We start from the raw sequence: 18502 nt of genomic DNA on the forward strand, positions 1-18502 counted from the left end.
TTCCTTATTCCATTTGTCAAAGGTATTGAGTCTGTTTTTGCCGGTAATCTTAAGTCTGCTAGGGATTTCCCTGAGGTGGTGTTGCAAAAAATTCGGAAAGAGGTTTCTTTGGGTAGAATGGTAGGTCCATTTTCTGCTCCTCCTTTTGATAATCTAAGGGTGTCCCCCTTGGGTGTCGTTCCGAAAAAGGTACCGAATCAATTTAGGCTTATACACCATCTGTCTTTTCCTGAAAGGTTTTTCGGTGAATGATGGTATTGAACCCGAACTTTCTATGGTTAGGTATGCTTCCTTCGATAAAGCTTTGTTTCTGGTTAGGGAGGCGGGTGCTAACGCATTGTTGGCTAAAGTCGATATTGAATCTGCTTTTAGGTTGTTGCTGGTGCACCCATCGTGCCATCATTTATTGGGCTGTTTTGTGGATGGTTCTTATTTTGTGGACTTGTGTTTACCTATGGGTTGTTCCATTTCTTGTTCCTTATTTGAAAAATTTAGCTCTTTCTTGGAATGGGTGGTCAAAGAGATTTCTGGGTTGTCATCAGTTTTCCATTATTTGGATGATTTCCTTTTTGTGGGTCCGTCTGGACAGAATTCGTGTCAGGTTCTTATGGATTCTTTTTTGGCTATGGCGGGGGACTTTGGTATCCCTATTGCATCGGAAAAAATCGAAGGGCCTTCTTCGGTTATTAGTTTTCTGGGTATCTGTATTGATACAGTTTTGATGGAATGCAGGCTTCCTGAAGACAAGGTTAAGGATTTGTTAATTTCGGTTGATTCTGCTCTCAGGAGAAAGAAGTTTTCTTTGAGGGAGATTCAATCTTTAGTTGGCAAGTTAAATTTTGCTTGCAAGATTATCCCGGTTGGTAGGATTTTTTGCAGGAGATTGTCTTTATCAACGGTGGAGGTTAAGGAGGACTTGCGTGTTTGGAAAGCTTTTTTGAAGGACTTCAATGGTAATTCCTTGATTCAGTCTGCAGAAGTGGCGAACAGTGAATTGCATTTATTTACAGATGCTTCTGGCGCACATGGTTTTGGTGCCTTGTTTGGCAATAAATGGTGTTCTGGTGCTTGGCCCGGTGTTTGGGCAGCAGCTGGCTTGACTAGAAACCTGGTCTTTCTGGAGTTATTCCCTGTAGTGGTTGCTTTGAAGATTTGGGGTTGGGATTTTGAAAACAAAAAAGTGATCTTTCATTCAGATAATATGGGTGTAGTTTTTGCCATCAACCGTTTATCTTCTAGTTCAAAGCCTGTCATTGGTTTGATCAGAATGTTTGTTTTCGAATGTCTGAAACATAATGTGTACTTTAGAGCTGTTCATGTTCCTGGAAAGGAGAATATTGGAGCTGATGCTCTTTCTCGTTTTCAGTGGCAGAGGTTTCGAGAAGCAGTACCGGATGCAGACATTGTGGGGGCTACGTGCCCGGAGGAAATGTGGTACCTGAATTTTCTAGAGTTTTGGATATGGTGAGGGGAGCTTTAGCTCCTAGAACTTGGAATGCGTATGTGGCTGTTTCGGTCCAGTGGCTCAATAAACTTGTTTGGAATGATAAGCATGTGGACGAAGTGAGTTTGCTTTTGGATTGGATCGAGGTTTGGGGAGTTAAAAAATTCTCTAAATCACTGATAAAACGTAACATTTCGGCTTTATCCTTCCTGTTTAAAATGTTAGGTTGGGAGGATTTGTCTAAAATATTTTGTATTCGTATGGCAGTGAGAGGCTTGTTAAGGAAGAGAGTAGTTTTGGATAAGAGGCGTCCTTTGAATTTTTCATTATTGGAAAGAATGGTTTTAGTTTTACATAGAGTTTGTTTTTCTAGTTTTGAAGTATCATTATTTAAAGTAGCTTTTTTATTAGCATATTTTGGAGCTTTTAGGGTATCTGAACTGGTTTCCGTGAATCGTTGGAGTCTAGGTGGTTTTGATTTGAATGATGTTGTGTTAAATTCGCAAGAGGTTTTGTTATGGCTAAAGAAATCGAAAACTGATCAAGAAGGTAGGGGTTGTTGGGTTAGCCTGAAACAGATTGTTGTGGTGTGCTGCCCAGTTACGGCAGTTCAGGAATTTTTGAATTTGAGGAGTTGTTTAAAGGGTAGGGCTTTGCTAATCCACGAAGATGGGTCATGTTTATCTCGTTTTCAGTTTGAAGCAGTGTTGAAGAAAGCGTTAGTGGAGATTGGAGTCGATAGTAGGGATTTTGGATGCCATTCCATTAGGATTGGGGCAGCTACGGATGCGACTATTTTGGGTTTGAATGAAGGTGTGGTGAAAAGGATCGGAAGGTGGAAGTCTGGTTGCTTCAAGTTATATGTCAGGCCAGATTTAGTGTGATGGAAATAGTGGCAAATATCAACCCCTTCATAATATAGTATGCTGAAATAATAGTAGATATATAATCTATTCAATATTCATTATATACCAGTTAGTATCACTGGTGAAGTGTAGGAGAAGGGGGGTGCTGACTGTCTGATAGATATATAGGTACAAAAAAGCCTAATTAGCTAATTTGTGTTTACCTGGGACTTTTCTAAGCTTATATTGATGTGGCAATTGCCTTCCTTAATCAGTCATTTATAAACCGTTTCCTCTCCTGCTCTAGGTACCAGTATTGCTCAGATTAGGTAATGTTGTTGGGGTCAATACCCTTTTTAGATTAGCTTTAGAGCAATCCGTGTATTCTCTGAGCCCTGAGGGTTACCCAGGGAAGTAATTCTGTTTTTGAAGTCTCACACACACAGTCCTGATCTGTTTCTTAATCTAAGTTTTAAATGTATGTCTCACATATTTATGTTATACATTTGGTACTATTTACCAACCTTTTTTATTTTATCCTATCATTAGTAAAAGTTACGTTTTAATAACCAGTTCTGGACACAATCCGGTTTTCAATGCATACTGTTACTATATAGTGTTTTGTGAGTGCTGGGTACTGTCAAACTTCTCTCTCTTTTTTGTACAGATTTAGTGTGATAGTTTTTTGTTTCAGCAGGTTCCCCGCATTGTTGGATCGTTGGGCACTCCTATATTTACTGGGCGAGGAAAGCTGCTTCATGTAAAGATGAGGGGTCCCAACTTTGTTGCTCATTTGAGAATGTTTTTATTAAATGGTTTGGCATTAGGGGTTTGAGGTGGGATCAATTGGTGGGACATGTTATTAGTTGGGCTAGGCTTTTCCACCCTCCTGATATTATTGTCATTCATGCGGGGGGCAATGACCTTGGTTTTATGTCCCAGAAAAAGTTAATAGATATGATTAAGTGGGACATTATTAGATTAAAGGAATTATTTCCTCATATCACGGTGGTTTGGTCTGACATAGAATGCAGACTTTGCTGGAGATCAGCCTGGGATGTTAGGAAATTGGACTGCTCCAGAAAGAAAGTTAATAGGACTATTTCCAGTTTCGTTGCAAAATTGGGTGGTTGTGCAATTCGTCATGTAGAGTTCGAAGGTGAAACGGGCAGATGTTTCTTTTTAAAAGATGGTGTTCACCTTAATGAGATTGGGCTTCATTTGTTTAATTTTAATTTAAGCGAAGGTGTGAAAAAGGCCTTAGCCCTGTGGGTTAGTGCACAATTGTAATTCGTGCAGTGGCGGGGTGCTAGCCTAAAAAGTGGAATATTATTGTGGGTACCTCCTCAGATATGGGGAGAGATTTTAGCTGGGGGCATGCCTGGCTGAGAGCCAGTGGAAGGCATGTCTTTTTGTTTAGGGCAAGCACCTTTAAATGAAGTTGGTGTATTTGAATAAAGTTTTGATCTTCATTTAATTTTAATAAATGCGGGCTGCGGCCTTTTTCACCCATGGTTTGTGTCCGTGTTTTATTTATTTAATGTAATTATTTAGTAATGCCTAGATGTGTGGTCAATGCGGCCCCGTCGAGCGCCTGTGAGAGGAGGGGCCAGTGACCTCACTCGAGGCGCAGATGGGCGTGTCTTCGTGAGCCGTTGCTCACTTTCTAGTTCGTCATCGTGTGGAGAAGACCTGCAAAGAAGCGTCCCTCCCCTTTTGATGTGGTAAGTGGTTGTCGCAGCTGTTGCTGGGTGCTAGCCTAAAAAGTGGAATATTATTGTGGGTATCTCCTCAGATATGGGGAGAGATTTTAGCTGGGGGCATGCCTGGCTGAGAGCCAGTGGAAGGCATGTCTTTTTGTTTAGGGCAAGCACCTTTAAATGAAGTTGGTGTATTTGAATAAAGTTTTGATCTTCATTTAATTTTAATAAATGCGGGCTGCGGCCTTTTTCACCCATGGTTTGTGTCCGTGTTTTATTTATTTAATGTAATTATTTAGTAATGCCTAGATGTGCGGTCAGTAGCCCTTATTCGTAAGTGAGCCGATGTGTTGAAGATCCTTGTTAAGATCTGGAATCCCGGTCACCATCTGTCAGAATCTTTGTTCCCTGGAATCCAGCTGCAGTCGGCATCCATGGAGTCTGCCTATCCGGCAGTAATTATAGATTCAAAATGTGCCAATCAGGGTTCTCTATGCTTTTCAGCTCCAAGAGCCTTTGTCTTGAAAGCTGGATACCGCTTCCACTTAGCGGTTAAAAGGGAACCGATTCCTTATAGCGGTGTACAGGTAACCACCAATATTGTAGACGTTATCACGAATACCTCTAGAACGTCTCCGCCTCTGGGGCAGTATCTCTTTGCAACTGTCATTCAGGTCTTGAAATAGACTGCACTTTTTGCACATTTTAGATTTTTTTAGAGTCTCGCCACTTAGTCCCAAGTCTATGAATTTATCTATGTCTTTATAGATTAACTAAATGTTTTTTTATAGATTAACTCATTATCTATCCGGATATATTGTATTGCATTTTATAATCTTTTACATTTGTTTATATGTATTAATAAATTGTATATATGTAACCGTTGGCATTAATATTTTATATTTTTTAGTATAATAATAACTATACATAGGGACTTTATAGTAAGAGGAGTGTAATTGGTACTTGTATATCTTATAGTGTATCCTTTGATTGATGATTTGCGCTGCTCCCCTCTTGTGTGGATTGTATCTTACTAGAAAGGGTTCTGAATATGAAGGACAGACACATACATTGCAAAATAATGCTAAAAAAATCTCCCAAAAATTTTGAAAGATTTTTTGATTCTCATGCCCTAAGTGTCAAAAATATTATGAACAACAGCTGTGATATAAATCCTGATGAGTTAAATTTAATTCACTTTTATCTTCATATGTGCTTCATTCTCTTGGTATCCCTTGTTGAAAACATTTGTCTCTTGTGATTGGCTAAATATCCAGTAGTGCAATGCTGTTCCTTTAGCAATGGATAACAAGAGAATGAAGCAAAATTGAAAATAGAAGTAAATTGGAAAGTTGTTTGAAATTGTATGTTTTATCTGAATCATGTAAGGAAATGTTGTGGTTTCCTGTCCCTTTAACTTGTTTAACAGGGGAACCAATAAAGTAGAGTTGTATGGATGCAACAATGGTAAATAAATATCTTGTATATCTATTTTGGAGAGTTCAAGTTGCTACTCCTTAATCAATGACTTGGGTGGTTTTCACTTAAATACAATTTGGCATTTGTTGAATAGTATTTCAGATGGATAGACAAGAGCGCTTTTATTTTATTATGCATACTTTACTAATCTTATTCCCTTGTAGCTTTGGTGATTAGTTTGTTTAGACACAAGATCCTTTTGTGCCCAAATTGAAATATATGGTTTAAGTAAAATCATATGCCAGAGGTCAATCATTTAACTAAAGATACTGTTTTTCGAGTTTAGTGTTTATTTGCTCTATGACAAGAAGAATTCTAAGAAGACTAAGGGTTGTTTGGAAACAATAAAACATTTAATGAGAATTTTGTAGAATAAATTAATGGAACAGGTAATATTTAAAGGGACACTGAACCCATTTTTTTTCTTTTGTGATTCAGATAGAGCATGTAATTTTAAGCAACTTTCTAATTTACTCCTATTATCAATTTCTCTTCATTCTCTTGCTATCTTTATTTGAAAAAGAATGCATCTAAGCTTTTTTTTGGTTCAGTCCTCTGGATAGCACTTTTTTATTGGTGGATGAATTTATCCATCAATCAGCAAGAACAACCCAGGTTGTTCACCAAAAATGGGCCGGCATCTAAACTTACATTCTTGCAATTCAAATAAAGATACCAAGAGAATGAAGAAAATATGATAATAGGAGTAAATTAGAAAGTTGCATAAAATGTAATGCTCTATCTGAATCACAAAAGAAAATAATTTGGGTTCAGTGTCCCTTTAACCCCTTAACGACCGAGGACGTGCAGGGTACGTCCTCTTAAAAAAGTCACTTAACGACCAAGAACGTACCCTGCACGTCCTCGGTTTGGAAAGCAGCTGGAAGCGATCCTGATCACTTCCAGCTGCTTTCCGGTTATTGCAGGATACCTCGATATCGAGGCATCCTGCAATAACAATTTTTGCCCCTCCGGTGCAGAGAGAGCCACTCTGTGGCCCTCTCTGCACCGGACATCGATGGCCGCATTCGTTGGTGGGTGGGAGCGTAAATGGGAGGTGGGTGGGCGGCCATCGATGGCTTCTTAGTCAGAGAGGGGGGCGGGATCGGGGGCGGGATTGCCGGGGGCGCGCACGGGCGCGCGCGCGTGCACAGGGGGCGGCGGGAGGGCGCGTGCACGGGGAGGGAGCGGGTGGGAACCGCTTACACTACAGAAACTTTTGGATATTATTGTACAAATAATAAAAAAAAAAACGTAATGGAACTCATCTAAGGGATCTGGGAGGGGGTGGGGGATTGATCTGGGGGGGGGAGCTACACTACAGAAAAAACTAAAATAAATGAAAAAAAAAACATTTTTATATGCAAACTCGGTACTGGCAGACAGCTGCCAGTACCCAAGATGGCCCCCAATAAGGCAGTGGGGAGGGGTAGAGAGCTGTTTTGGGGGGGATCAGAGAGGTTGGGGGCTAAGGGGGGGATCCTACATAGCAGCATATGTAAATATGCTTTAAAAAAAAAAAGTAAAAAAAAAAACCTTTTATTTTAGTACTGGCAGACTTTCTGCCAGTACTTAAGATGGCGGGGACAATTGTGGGGTGGGGGAGGGAAGAGAGCTCTATGGGAGGGATCAGGGGGTCTGATGTGTCAGGTGGGAAGCTGATCTCTACACTAAAGCTAAAATTAACCCTGCAAGCTCCCTACAAGCTACCTAATTAACCCCTTCACTGCTGGGCATAATTCATGTTTTGTGCGCAGTGGCATTTAGCGGCCTTTTAATTACCAAAAAGCAACACCAAAGCCATATATGTCTGCTATTTCTGAACAAAGGGGATCCCAGAGAATCATTTACAACCATTTGTACCATAATTGCACAAGTTGTTTCTAAATAATTTCAGTGAGAAACATAAAGTTTGTGAAAAAGTTGACTATTTTTTTTAATTTAATCGTATTTGGCGGTGAAATGGTGGCCTGAAATATACCAAAATGGGCCTAGATCAATACTTGGGGTTGTCTACTACACTACACTAAAGCTAAAATTAACCCTACAAGCTCCCTACAAGTTCCCTAATTAACCCCTGCACTGCTGAGCATAATACACTTGTGGTGTGCAGCAGCATTTAGCGGACTTCTAATTACTTAAAAACAACGCCAAAGCGATATATGTCTGCTATTTCTGAACAAAGAGGATCCCAGATAAGCATTTACAACCATTTGTGCCATAATTGCACAAAATGTTTGTTAATGATTTCAGTGAGAAACCTAAAATTTGGAAAAATTTTACTTTTTTTTTTTATTTGATCGCATTTGGCGGTGAAATGGTGGCATGAAATATACCAAAATGGGCCTAGATCAATACTTTGGGATGTCTTCTAAAAAAATATATATACATGTCAAGGGATATTCAGGGATTCCTGAAAGATATCAGTGTTCCAATGTAACTAGCGCTAATTTTGAAAAAAAGTGGTTTGGAAATAGCAAAGTGCTACTTATATTTATGGCCCTATAACTTGCAAAAAAAGCAAAGTACATGTAAACATTGGGTATTTATAAACTCTGGACAAAATTTAGAAACTATTTAGCATGGGTGTTTTTTGGTGGTTGTAGATGTGTAACAGATTTTGGGGGTCAAAGTTAGAAAAAGTGTGTTTTTTTCCATTTTTTCCTCATATTTTATAATTTTTTTTATAGTAAATTATAAGATATGATGAAAATAATGGTATCTTTAGAAAGTCCATTTAATGGCGAAAAAAACGGTATATAATATGTGTGGGTACAGTAAATGAGTAAGAGGGAAATTACAGCTAAACACAAAGACCGCAAAAATGTAAAAATAGCCTTGGTCCCAAACGGACAGAAAATGGAAAAGTGCTGTGGTCATTAAGGGGTTAAACTTCAAATATTGTATAGTAATAGCTTAAAGGAACATTTTACCCAAAATGTTGCTTTCATGATTTAGGTAGAACTCACAATTTTAAACTACTTTCCAGTTTACTTCTATCAACAATTTTGTTTCATTCTCTTGGTATCATTGGTGAAGGAGCAGCAAGACACTACTGGTATCTAACTGAACACATGGATGAGCCAATGACAATTGGTATATATATGCAGCCACCAATCAACAGCTAGAACCTAGGTTCTTTGCTGCTCCTGAGCTTAACTAGATAAACAATTCAGTAATGGATAACAAGAGAAGGAAGCAACATAAATAATACAAGTAGATTGGAAAGTTGTTTAAAATTGTATGCTCTACCTAAATCATAAAAGAATAAAAAATGGGTTTCTTGTCCCTTTAATAAAAGCTGCTCTATTTGAGACAGGTTTATTAGTAGATAGCCAGGTCTTCTTTTTCCAATGAAGATTAAGGTTCATAGGGCCTTGAGAGAGTTAGTAGAAAGGACTGAGCACATGAAAACAACAGAATGACTATATATCAAATAGAAATTTGTGTAATCAGTCACAGGAAGTTTAGGACTATATTGAAATGGTAGATTATGGTCTTTGAAAATAAGGAGATCACGGTACTGACTATGCTTTCAAAGACACAGATTTTAATCACACTACTATATGTGTCTAGTATTAGAAAATTGTATTCTTACCCTTTCTGATGAGGTTTCTTCCTTATATAGACCTAATTAATAAATATCACAACATCTTTATTTTCCATGTCCAAACCTGAAAAGGACCTGTAATAAATCCTACTATCCAGAAGCCATAGCTGCTGAACCAACAGCAAAATTGCACACCAACATAAATTGTTAAATTGATTATTGATCTACATTACATCTAACCAAATGCACAGTCATTTCAGCTGTGTTGGCTGAGTTACACAGATTAAATGGACATGTTACATACATTTTGCATTTATAAATAGAATATATTTTAACCAAACGACATTTACTGTAATATTTCCTCCTTTAATGTGTTCCCTATGACCCAGTACTTGGCTTTGTGTATATCTACAGAGAGAAGAGAGTAAAGTATTTGTGTATATAGAGAGTGGTAAGATAAGGAGGTCAGCTCATAAAGGGCCAGATTACCAGTGTTGTGTTAACAGTTGCGCATGCGCGAAAAGAAGTTTATTGCGGCTGTTTGCACGCATCAGGTTTATTGCTCGTATTACAAGTTGAAAGTAAACGTGATCGCTTGAGCACAATTTAAGTTAAGGTGCATTGGCATAGCGCATCCTCAAAGCTCTGTTTGACTGTTTTGTGAAACAAAAAAGTATCACAAAACACATCAATAATACATTACAGAATATAGTTATACTCATAGTAACACTATCTGATAAATATTTTTTTTAAAAAAAGGCAGGCAAAGGGCTTTACCTTTGAGATACATTCATATACATGTCTAAATATAGTCTATGTATGTGTGTGTATATATATATATATATATATATATATATATATATATATATATATATATATATATAGGTTAGAGTCATTTGGAAAGGCACTCCATATACAAATTTAACAACCCCCAGGGTGCACTTCAGAAAATGATCCAATATATAATCGTAGAAAAAAGGCACTCACTGGTTCAGATAAAACTTAACATTTAATAAAAATATAAGTTAAAAATGCATGACATTTCGGAGGTATTCCACCTCCTTTTTCAAATGCATGATACAGACATTTTGGAAAATACAAAAAGCAGTATAAAATATACAATACTCCTCCACCTTAAATAACCAAATGGCTTCTGATAACGTCGAGCAGCGACCGCGGCCCGCATGCTGCAGATCCGGAAGTCATGTGACCGGAAGTTGCGTCATCTACGTGAATCACGTTATGACGTCGGTTGCCATAGTGACAACGTTTGTTGTCTAGCGATGACACAGGCAGTGAGGAAGGGCCCAACCAAAGGGATATACAGGCCAAAATCATTTTTAATTTTTAATTAACATATAGATCCTCTTTGCCTATTCCATGGAGTACTGCAGGCAGCCGTATATCAGAGCACTGTGCAAGCTAAAAACAGTAAGGGCAATCGATCATAAGTGATCAATTACAATTAAAAACATAAATATGGTGGACATGTGAATTCTATTACTGTCTAAGAGAACTACTTGTATATTGGTGTGTATGTATTACAATAATACCAATAATCCATTATATGGGTATTGGGAGATGTAATAAAACACCTTTTGTAGATAGCCCAAACCCTAGATAACGTACATATATACATCCAATATATTTGTGCATTCTTCATATCTCGTGGAGTATGGCAAAAAATACCTGAGGACTTAAGAACTGGAGAAAGTTAAAGTCATGTTTGAGAGTCAGCAATTGTAGATGTTATTCTTAGATGGATTATAGCCAATGGAGGAAAATTAAATCAGTTCCCAGTGTAAAATGGCGAGAAGTCGAGCATAGTGTTTAATCCCCTAGGTGTTATAGTGTCCAAGGTATAAATCCATCTTGTCTCCAACCTCAGAAGCCGATTGCCCCTGTCACCTCCCCTTGTCAACGGTGGTACTTGGTCTATCAGCATGGTTTTTAGACTTGATACACCATGCTTGTGTCGGGCGAAATGGCGTGCTACTGGCTGATCAGAGTCGCCATTTTTGATGGCTTCCCTGATCGCACAGCGATGATTAGCCATGCGCTCTCGAAACGTAGTGACCATTTTCCCTATATATACAAGGGAACAGGGGCAAATCAGCATATAAATCACATGGGTACTCATGCATGAAAGTCTGTGGTTGATTTTATAGCGCTTATTCGTGTGTGGATGTTGGAATGTGTCACCTTTCAGCAGGCTGTCGCACGTGACACAATCGCCACATTTAAAGCAGCCTTTTTTATTCGATTTTAGCCAAGTATTTGTCTCATAACACCTAGTTGGGTCCCGCAAATTTCTTGCTCTTCGATATACCATTCTAGGATGTTGTTGTTTCATGAATGGAAGAGACTTATCAGAGCTAACTAGGTCCCAATGTTTAGAGATTGCTCCAGCAACCTTTTGATGCATTGGATCAAATGTAGTAATGAAATTGATTTTCTCCTCTGAATTAATGGTCTCTTTTGTTCTGATCCCAGTTTCCTCAAAACGTTTTATGGCTCCTTCCTTAATGTCCATAACCATCCCTCTATCATAGCCTCGTGTGATCAGTTTCTCTGACATCTCATTTAATTGTGTTACTCTATTAGGTGCCCCGGTATTGTTGCGCAGAACCCGAGTGAGTTGAGAGGCTACTATCCCTTTCTTCTGGTGTGTGGGATGATAACTGCGTGTATCTAACAGGAATTGCGGTCTGTGGGCTTGGTATAAAGGGATGTACCAAACCTACATACCTCCCCTTCAGTCACCTTAAAGATGTTTAGGTCCAGAAAATGGACCCTATCAATATCATATTCAAATTTAAATTTGATTGGACCTGACGAACTGTTCAGATCATGTACCCAAGATATCAAAGTTTCTGGGGTCCCACGCCAAATCAAAAAGACGTCATCAATATATCTCATGTAGTACACCACCTCTCCATTCCTCATGTGGGTGGTGTGCAGGCTGTCAGGTCCATGGTGGTGGGATCTCATCTGTATAATGGGCCTCCCATTGAGTTCCTGTTGGAACTTCTACAAATTTGTCTTGAGAAGAACTATTTTAAATTTGAAAAAGACTTCTACTTGCAGATCTCAGGGACTGCCATGGGGTCAAACATGGCTCCTACGTACGCCAACCTCTACATGTCCTGGTATGAGCATTACATTATGCGACCCCAGGACATGGTAGAGGTTTTTTTACTGCACAAGATATATTGATGACATCTTTTTGATTTGGCGTGGGACCCCAGAAACTTTGATATCTTGGGTACATGATCTAAACAGTTCGTCAGGTCCAATCAAATTTAAATTCGAATATGATATTGATAGGGTCCATTTTCTGGACCTAAACATCTTTAAGGTGACTGAAGGGGAGGTATGTAGGTTTGGTACATCCCTTTATACCAAGCCCACAGACAGCAATTCCCTGTTAGATGCACGCAGTTATCATCCCACACACCAGAAGAAAGGGATAGTAGCCTCTCAACTCACTCGGGTTCTGCGCAACAATACCGAGGCACCTAATAGAGTAACACAATTAAATGAGATGTCAGAGAAACTGATCACACGAGGCTATGATAGAGGGATGGTTATGGACATTAAGGAAGGAGCCATAAAACGTTTTGAGGAAACTGGGATCAGAACAAAAGAGACCATTAATTCAGAGGAGAAAATCAATTTCATTACTACATTTGATCCAATGCATCAAAAGGTTGCTGGAGCAATCTCTAAACATTGGGACCTAGTTAGCTCTGATAAGTCTTTTCCATTCATGAAACAACAACATCCTAGAATAGTATATCGAAGAGCAAGAAATTTGCGGGACTTGCTGGTGAAAACGAACCCAACTAGGTGTTATGAGACAAATACTTGGCTAAAATCGAATAAAAAAGGCTGCTTTAAATGTGACGATTGTGTCACGTGCGACAGCATGCTGAAAGGTGACACATTCCAACATCCACACACGAATAAGCGCTATAAAATCAACCACAGACTTTCATGCATGAGTACCCATGTGATTTATATGCTGATTTGCCCCTGTTCCCTTGTATATATAGGGAAAACGGTCACTACATTTCGAGAGTGCATGGCTAATCATCGCTGTGCGATCAGGGAAGCCATCAAAAATGGCGACTCTGATCAGCCAGTAGCACGCCATTTCGCCCAACACAAGCATGGTGTATCAAGTCTAAAAACCATGCTGATAGACCAAGTACCACCGTTGACAAGGGGAGGTGACAGGGGCAATCGGCTTCTGAGGTTGGAGACAAGATGGATTTATACCTTGGACACTATAACACCTAGGGGATTAAACATTATGCTCGACTTCTCGCCATTTTACACTGGGAACTGATTTAATTTTCCTCCATTGGCTATAATCCATCTAAGAATAACATCTACAATTGCTGACTCTCAAACATGACTTTAACTTTCTCCAGTTCTTTAGTCCTCAGGTATTTTTTGCCATACTCCAGGAGATATCAAGAATGCACAAATATATTGGATGTATATATGTACGTTATCTAGGGTTTGGGCTAGCTACAAATGGTGTTTTATTACATCTCCCAATACCCATATAATGGATTATTGGTATTATTGTAATATATACACACCAATATACAAGTAGTTCTCTTAGACAGTAATAGAATTCATATGTCCACCATATTTATGTTTTTAATTGTAATTGATCACTTATGATCGATTGCCCTTACTGTTTTTAGCTTGCACAGTGCTCTGATATACGGCTGCCTGCAGTACTCCATGGAATAGGCAAAGAGGATCTATATGTTAATTAAAAATTAAAAATTATTTTGGCCTGTATATCCCTTTGGTTGGGCCCTTCCTCACTGCCTGTGTCATCGCTAGACAACAAACGTTGTCACTATGGCAACCGACGTCATAACGTAATTCACGTAGATGACGCAACTTCCGGTCACATGACTTCTGGATCTGCAGCATGCGGGCCGCGGTCGCAGCTCGGCGTTATCAGAAGCCATTTGGTTATTTAAGGTGGAGGGGTATTGTATATTTTATACTGCTTTTTGTATTTTCCAAAATGTCTGTATCATGCATTTGAAAAAGGAGGTAGAATACCTCCGAAACGTCATGCATTTTTAACTTAATTTTTTATTAAATGTTAAGTTTTATTTGAACCAGTGAGTGCCTTTTTTCTACGAATATATATATATGTATTTATGTATGTATTTATATTTGTATATATGTACTTGCAGACATGTATACACATATAAACACATAAATACATATGTATATATATATATATATATATATATATATATATATATATATATATATATATGTGCATTGAAACCCTTTGCAGTCAAGTAGAGTAAAACATGAAAAAGCATCCTAATGCAATATTCTTATTTAATAAAGTGTTATACTGTGTATTTAATGTAAATATTTCACATTCGAATGTATAAATATATATATATACCTATATATAATCATGTGTGTATGTATATATATATATATATATATATATATATATGCATAGAATAAGCTGCAGTGCTCCAAATTTCTTTTTGTGTTATTTTATTACAAGCAGTAAGACATAGGCAACGTTTCGGGCTTTCGCCCTTTCTCAAGCCAAGTGATTAAACACATACGGCTAGATTTGGAGTTCGGCGGTAGATGGGTTGCTAACGCCACGCGTGTTTAATGTCTAACGCACGGCATTGTTTGACTCCGGTATTTAGAGTTTAAAACAGACCATCTAACGATGCTCCTAACGCGTGTATGTCACACGCGTAATACTGCCCGCGTAAGACAGTCTCCCATAGAGATCAATGGGAAAGCAAAAAAATAGCTTTTTTCAACTAACACTCGATCTCGCGAGAATACGCACAGCTCGGTCATATGACGCATACCACATCATGCACAACAATAACACGCCGCAAATGTAACAACAACAATCAATCAACAAAGCACACAAGCATTACACATTCACAAGCGGGGGGATTTTTAATAAAATTTAATACGGGGAATACGCATATACTTTAAGATGCTGAAAATCGCAAAATAACAACAAGGAATAAAAAATATATACATACACTAGAAAAATAATCGCATTCAATATCACTATATATTAGGACAAACATACATATACAACACTTCACTAATAACACACCATCGCAAATTCACATTTAAAAAGAATACTATTGGACAATGTTAGAGAAAACGACCACTATGACATCATCGCATTCTACACATTCCACAAATACTAACTCCAAATGAGCATGCGCAAATTCACACAACTAATACACATTGCACTAATATTAATTGCTAATAAAGCACACCTGAACACAATTTACAACGGAAATTGGTACATCATTAAACATTTACACAGGGTATATAATTACCACACAAGCAGGGCTTCTTTGACTGTGTTGCTGGTGGGTCTTTGGAGATTGGAGGTTTAAGATTAGAGAGTTGGTGCATTATTGTGAGTGAGTTAGTGTTAGCGTGAGAGAGTCAGTTGTTAGTGTTATCGTGAGTGAGTTAGTGGGAGTTAGTGGGAGTGGGAGAGAGTCTGTTAGTGGGAGCGTGAGTGAGTTAGTGGGAGTGGGAGTTGTTAGTGAGAGTTGTTAGTGGGAGCGTAAGTTAGTGGTAGTTAGTGAGAGTTAGTGGGAGTGTTTGTTAGTGAGAATTAGTAGTAGTGTGTTAGTGAGAATTAGTAGTAGTGTGAGTTAGCGAGCGAGTGATTTTTCTGTACACGTAACACATTTACACGCAAACACATTCAATACATACATACACTTATCAATAACACTACATACACTCCATACCCCATACCCCCTCATACTACACTCCATACCCCATTCCCTGTAGTCCAATTCCCTTTCATCCCATTTACTCTTATCCCATACCCCATACCCATCCCATACCCATCCCCTAGTTACATTTAGTTTACATATCCTCCTTTTAGTCTTCTTCTTCTTTTGGTTTATTTAAATACTCCTTACCCTCTTTGTTTTTTTACATCCCTCTCACACTTTCAGCACTTTTTTTGTCTTTTTAGTTCTTTATTTTGACCCCCTTTCATTTCATCACACTCACTTTTTTTTTATTATTTGGGGTTTAGTTTAGAGAACAGATGGAGGCCAGGCAGGGGAGAGGTAGAGGGGGAGGAGAGGGAGGGGGAGAGGAACAGGGCAGGAAGGGGGGCAGGAAGGGGGGCAGGAAGCGGGGGTGGAAGCGGTGGGTGGACCCAGCCACTTGGTTCAAGATGAACAAGTGGCTGGGCCCAGTGGCGGACAGAATAGGGCTTCACAGTCCGGGAAACAGAGGGCATCATCACAGGGGAAGGCCAAGGCGACTAGGGAGGCGAGGTTTTAGATGGAGGAGAAGGAGGCCCTCATAGAGGCCTATATGGCCAGGTATAGGAGGCTGCAGCACCAGAAGACTACCCCGACTGACAAGAGGAGGCTCTGGAATGAGATAAGAAATTCAGTCAATGCAGTGGGTGGCCGGAACAGAGATCTTGATTCGATAAAACATCGCTACCGGGACTGTAAGATGGATCTCAAGAAAAAGTTAAGCCTGGAGGCCCGACATGCCGCAGGAACCGGTGGCGGACCTGCCCTAGAAATTAGAGTACTGCCGATGGGGAGGAAATGTTGCGGCCCAGCATCTCCGAGGTGGAAATAGTCGGTATCGGAGGAATTGATACCGGGAACCTGCCACTCTCATCTGACGGTAAGCTCATTGAACAATAATTTCACATACGAATGTATTTCAAGGGACACTATACGCAAACCTTTACTTTCATGATTAAGGTAGCGAATACAATTTGACAAAAGACATTCAAATGTACTTATATTTACCTAATTTGATCATTCTTGATATATATTTTAATTAAGAAATAGCCATGCACAGCGGTGAAACAATCACAGGAGGCAGCTATATTCCAGCTAACAATCAGCATCTTTTAAGCATATTTAGATATGCTTTTCAGCAAAGAATATCCAGAGAATGAAGCTAATTAGATAAGAAAAGTACATTAGAAAGTTGATAATAAATGTATGCTTCTAAATCATGAAAGATAAAACATTGGGTTTCATGTCCCTTTAAGGATCAGATTAATGCTATAACGTTGTTTACACGCATTCAATTACTTTGCGGTTACATCACTATCTAGGCTATAGGTTAGGTGTGCATTTAAACAGACTGAAAACAAACGCGAAAACATTCAGATTGACCAGAGATATCACAAACACGGTTTTGAAAAAGCGGAAATCGTATTGATTGTTTGTTAGATTTCAAAGTGGATTAATGATTCTGCATTTGTAATTGTATCGTAAGCTAAGTCATTTAAAGCTTGATTTGCAAATATGCTAATATATACATTTTTTTTTTTTTTTAATATACAGAGTCTGGGGAGGAGGCAGCACAAGAAACACAGCCTCATCTATCTCCCCGGGATGAGAGTGGTGGGGAGGAATTTCCACTTCGGAGGGAAGAGGCCCCCCGTGACGAAGAGCGCACGGAAGCTGATGAAGAGGCCCCGGAAGCAGAGGAGTAGCCCGCGGAACCAGAGGACCCTCAAGGACCTGCACCCCGCCGTGCACGGGCACCCCGCCGTGCACGGGTACCCCGCCAAGCACAACAAGAGGAAATAGCGGAGGTGCGGGTTCTACTGGACTACATAGACCAGATGAGTAACTCCCGGATACAAAATATCGAAGGCCGCACTCGAATTCTTGATGGACAAAATCAAATAATTGAAGGACAAAACCAAATAATAAACATACTCAATAGAATCAAACAAGGCCAAAACAGAATCTTTAATCTGCACCAAGAGATGTTCAATTTTTTCCGGGAGGCGCATGCTGGTCTACCTCCTGGTCCGCCTCCTGCTGCTGGGCCTCCTGCTGCTGGGCCTCTTGCTGCTGGGCCTCCTGCTGCTGGGCCATCTCCTCCTGCCGGCCCATCTCCTCCTGCCGGCCCATCTACTCCTGCCGGGCCATCTACTCCTGCCGGGCCATCTACTCCTCTTCAGCCATCTCATCCTCTTCAGCCATCTCCTCCTCTTCAGCCAGCTTCTCCTCCTCAGCCATCTTCTCCTCCTCAGCCATCTTCTCCTCCTCAGCCATCTTCTCCTCCTCACCTTGGTCGTCCCAGTACTCTTCCTTCCACTCTTCCCACAACATCTCCAAGGAGAACTCTTCGGAGTCGGCAGTTGCCCCTCCCAGAGCCTCAGCCCCGTGGGAAGAGGGGAAGGAAGAGGAAGTAAGTATTTATTTTCATCTTTAATGTTTTTTTTATTTAATGTGTAATGGATAGGTATGTGATGATGTGGTTTTCATACACTTGTGGACCACACTCTGTATATAATCTACTTCTATGGGACCGGGTCCATGGAGGAAGATTGTTTGCAGAGTGTGGGTTATAAGTGTGTGAAAACCACATCATCACATACCTATCCTTGTTCATGATATTGATTGGTTTCTGTGATGTGATGTCCAAA

Source organism: Bombina bombina, chromosome 1, assembly GCF_027579735.1.
Source record: "Bombina bombina isolate aBomBom1 chromosome 1, aBomBom1.pri, whole genome shotgun sequence".
In the NCBI taxonomy this organism is placed as follows: Eukaryota; Metazoa; Chordata; class Amphibia; order Anura; family Bombinatoridae; genus Bombina; species Bombina bombina.